This window comes from Octopus bimaculoides, chromosome 8 (genome assembly GCF_046866305.1).
Source record: "Octopus bimaculoides isolate indiv1 chromosome 8, ASM4686630v1, whole genome shotgun sequence".
NCBI lineage: Eukaryota > Metazoa > Mollusca > Cephalopoda > Octopoda > Octopodidae > Octopus > Octopus bimaculoides.
The window spans coordinates 95,863,393-95,868,614 of NC_142935.1; positions in this window are offsets into that span (position 1 = coordinate 95,863,393).

The window sequence follows — 5,222 nt, forward strand, 5'->3', positions numbered from 1 at the left end:
ACAGGAGCCAGTCCAGTGGTACTGGCAACGAACTCGCTCGAATGTCTTTTCACATGCCCAAGTGCCAGGATCACGCTCAAATGGTGCTATATACATGCCACCGGCATGGAAGCCAGACAGCTGGTGCTCTGGCAACGGTCACGCTCGGACGGTACTCTTAGTGATCTGCTGGTACAGGTGCCATCCTGATTTCACTTTCGTTTGCCCCAACAGGTCTTCGCAAGCTGAGTTTAGTGTTCAATGAAGAGACGTTGGCATGGGTGCCAGTCTACAAATTTATGATAAATTTAAAACAGTCTGAACAAATAAGCATTACATTTGACAGAATAATCTGATAATATGCTGGTGTATATCAAGCAACATAGTTGTGGTTTAGTACAGAGAGAGGCAACAGGGTAATGCCGTTAGTTGGACAGGTGAGAGGGAGTGATTTTGGGGGGGGGGGATTTATCTGAATTGTTTGGAATTTAAAACAAGCATTTCTAAGGGTCTCCTTACATTTATCTATTAAAATTTCATGCTGCCTCAGCTTTTCATTTTTTCATTTTTCATTTTTTTGTTTCTCAGTTGCTAATTGCTAATTTCTCAGTTGTCGCTTTTTTCTACCTGTTCATTTCTCCTGTCATGTTCACAAGTGCCGTGACTTAACACTAACTTCTCTTAGCTTAGCATCCCTTGTTTCTCATAGTACACTTCACTCTCCCCTTTTACCTTCCCAACCTCACCTAACAACATTACCCTGTTGTCTCTCTCTGTACTAGAATATTCTGAATAGTCTGAATGCTAAAGAGTCAAACACTAAAACTATGTGGTCGGGGAGCAAGCTTCTTAACCACACAGGCATGCTTGCACCTCCCTTATATGAAGAACAGATGAACTGATAATTAAACTGTGTCAGTGGAGGCGCAATGGCCCAGTGGTTAGGGCAGCGGACTCGCGGTCATAGGATCGCGGTTTCGATTCCCAGACCGGGCGTTGTGAGTGTTTATTGAGCGAAAACACCTAAAGCTCCACGAGGCTCCGGCAGGGGATGGTGGCGAACCCTGCTGTACTCTTTCAGCACAACTTTCTCTCACTCTTACTTCCTGTTTCTGTTGTGCCTGTAATGGAAAAGGGTCAACCTTGTCACACTGTGTCACGCTGAATATCCCTGAGAACTACGTTAAGGGTACACGTGTCTGTGGAGTGCTCAGCCACTTGCACGTTAATTTCATGAGCAAGCTGTTCCATTGATTGGATCAACTGGAACCCTCGACGTCATAAGCGACGGAGTGCCAACAACAACAACAAATGTGTCAACCTCTGCAGTCAGACATTTCTATTTGCTCTATGTTTGATATATTCATGGATATTGCTCCAGACACAGCATGAGAAGCCGTCACATATGTAACTCCGTAACATATGTTTATATCATTATCTTCTGTTTCTATTATTGTAAGAGAGTTTCATTCATTGGACAATCCTGGAATATCAAAATCGTTACCAGTTTAGGCACAGGCGTGACTGTGTGGTAAGAAGTTTGCTTCCCAACCACATGGTTCAAGGTTCATTCCCACTGTGTGGCACCTTGGGCAAATGCCTTCTACTATAGCTTTGGGCCAACCAAAGTCTTGTGAGTGGATTTGGTAGACAGAAACTGAAAGAAGCCCTTCATATATGTGTGTGTGTGTGTGTGTGTGTGTTTGTCCCTCCCCTGCTTGACAACTGGTGTTGGTGTGTTTATGTCCCTGTAATCTAGTGGTTTGGCAAGGGAGACCAATAGAATTAAGTACCAGGCTTCAAACAATAAGTACTGGGTGGGTCGATTCATTCAACTGAAGCTCTTCAAGGTGGTGCCCCAACAGGACTGCAGTCTAATGTTTGAAACAAGCAAAAGATAATAAAGTATTTTATGTTTGTTTTCCAGGCTTCCATGAGTTGAACGGGTTGTCATGTTCCAATTTAGTTCTTATTTGAAGTTACTGCATTTTTGGATGTGTTGGAGGATGATGTCTCACTTGTACGTTCCATTTTTGACATGGTTTCCGTGTCCAGATGTTGTTCCTAAATCAGCCACTTTGCAGAGTGTATTCGGTGCACTTTGTCATGGTACTAATATAAGAAAAGTTGACTTGTCTTCTGTGAGATTAAGAAGTCCTCCTAAGAAGCCTCAGTTGTTTACAAGGCAGATGTGATGGAGAGCGTAAATAGAAAGGGAGTGATGATCAAGGGTGTGAAAAAAGAGAGAGTACGAATATGAGTGTAATGTAGTTGGCGGGGGTGGAGGAATAGAATAATGGAATTGTAGGATAGGTGGGGAAAATATGACAGTCAGTGATAGGCCACACATTGATTAGCTGTAAGATGTTGAATAGAAAATAGCATGAGCAGATTGAAAGAATAGCAATAAAGATGTCATGAAAAGATGGGAGAGAGTGAGAGAGAGAATGAATGATAAATAACAATGGAGATGGGTGATAGCAAAAGTGGTAGGGGGGAGGAGTAATGGAAGAGAATGATGCTACACATTGGTTGTTGGTAGTTTATAGGACGTTGACTAGAAAATCGCATAAGCAGCTTGATGAGATAGCAATAAATGTCTCCTAGTTGGAATGAGCTGGGGGTGGATAGCAAGGGATGGATGATGGTGAGAGTGGTAGATATCAGTGAAGAGTCAGATGAGAGATGGAGAACGATGGTTAGCAGTGGAGTGTAACAGAAAGGGGGACTGAATATGCATAAATCTGATGCCATCCTTCGTTACGCAGGTGTCGTGATGGAAGAGAGGAAAGGTGACGAGAAAGAAAAGGTGGGTGATAATGGTAATGGATGACAGTAGAGCCCTATACAGGGATGCTGTCAGTAATGTGAGGGTTGACAACGAGTACAGTGGAGAATTCTAAGTAGAGGGGTTCACCAAGGATCAGTCCTCAGCTCCCTCTTATTCATTATCGTCCTCCAGGCAATAACAGAAGAATTCAAGACAGGCTGCCCCTGGGGGCTCCTCTATGCTGATGACCTTGCTCTAATAGCCGAATCACTACTAGAACTAGAGACAAAACTTAGGGTGTGGAAGCAAGGTCTAGAATCGAAAGGCCTTAGGGTTAACCTAGCAAAAACCAGTCTTAGTAAGTAGGAAGGCAGTCAAATCACAACCCCCTTCAAGTAGATGGCCCTGCTCGATCTGTACAAAGGACGTGAGTAGAAACTCCATACGGTGTACCTGATGTTAGCTATGGACACATAAAAGGTGCAGCAATATCAAAGGAAGGTTAACCGGGAAGATAGATTTTGTGTGTGTGGCAGATGCACAGGGGCAATAAACACTGAAGATATACAGAAAACAGATTCCATCAAGTGCTAGGGGGAGAAACTAGAAGTAGTTAATAGCTTCCACTACCTAGGCGACCAAGTCTATAGTGGGGGTGGTCGCTCTGAGAGTGTAGCGACTACAATAAGAATAGCCTAGGCAAAGTTTGGGGAGTTCCTTCCTCTGCTGGCAACTAAAGGCCTGTCGCTCAGGATGAAAGGTTGACTCTATGATGCATGTGTGTGAACTGCTAAGCTACACAGCAGTGAAACATGGGCCATGACTGCTGAGGACATGCATAGGCTTGAAAGAAATGAAGCTGGTACGATCTGCTGGATGTGTAATGTCAGTCTGCATACACGATGGAGTGTAAGCACCCTGAGAGAAAAGTTGGATATAAGAAGCATCAAATGTGGTGTGCAATAGAGACGACTGCACTGGTATGGTTATGATGTGTATGGATGAGGACAGTAGTGTGAGGAAGTGCCACTCCCTAATTGTCGAAGGAACCTGTGGAAGAGGTAGACCCAAGAAGACATGGGATGAGGTGATGAAGCATGACCTTCGAACAGTGTGCCTCACAGCGATGATGACAGGAGACCGAGACCTTTGGAGATATACTGTGATTGAGAAGACTTGGCAACTAAAGCGAGATTGCAGCCATGCGTATCAGGCCCAGTTAAGAGTACCCCTGATGCGTCAATATGATATGCTTTAGAAGAACTGTTGAGTCAAGTAAAACCAATATTGTAGCTGTGGCCAGTGCCCCCCGACTGGCTCCCATGCCACTGGCATGTAAAAGGCACCATCTGAATGTGGCTGATGCCAGTACCCCCTCATCGGCTCTCGTACCGGTGGCACATAAAAAGCACTATTCGAACGCGATCGATACCAGGACCACATGGTTGACCCCTGTGCCGGTGGCACGTAAAAAGCACTATCTGAACGTGGCCCATGCCAGTACCCTCTGACTGGCTCCCATGCTGGTGGCACATAAAAAGCACTATTGAACATGAACAATGCCAGGCCTTCCTAACTGGCTCCTGTGCCGGTGACACGTAAAAAGTACCCACTACACTCTTGGAGTGGTTGGCATTAGGAAAGGCATCCAACTGTAGAAACATTGCCAGATCAGATTGGAGCCTGGTGCACCCACTGACTCTCCAGTCCTCAGTTAAACTGTCCAACCCATGCCAGCATGGAAAACGGATGTTAAACGATGATGATTTTGATGATGATGATGAGGATGAGGATGATGATGATGCAGTATCATCCTTTGTTACGCAGGTGGTATGGGTGTGGCAGGTGAGAGAGCAAAGTACAGTAGTGATGGAGGGATAACTAGCAGGTAGGGAGAGAGCCAATGTTAAATGCCTCAACCTCCGTCATATTTTAATGACAGTATTGCTAAGACGGTCAAGTCTTCTCCAGCATCATATGTCATCAATTTTCATGCTGTCTACTTTGTGGGTTTCATCTTCTTGAAGTCAGTTTTTATCACTTCGTTCTAAGTCTTTATTGTGAGTCATCACTTATCAGAGTAAGAAGATGGATCTCAACTTCTTGAGATCAGTCTTTCTCACATTATCTTCTCCAGGTCTTCCTCGGTCTTACTATACAATAAATTCCATAAACTCCATAAACATCTCTTGCCCATATCAGTGCAGTCTTTTCCTTGTACTCCGTTGTTGACACATCCATCATGATTTTACGCATCCAACAGAGCATGCCCCTTCATTTCTTTTTAACTTACACAAATCCTCTGCATTCATAGCATATGTCTTGCTACCAGCCATGCAATATCGCACTTCATACACAAGCATTGTATAATCTGCCTTTCATTCTGAGAGAGAAACCCATTTTTACCAGCAGCAACTCAATGGGGTTTTTTTTTCCACTCTGGTTACTATTTTCACACTTTTTCACTCTGGCT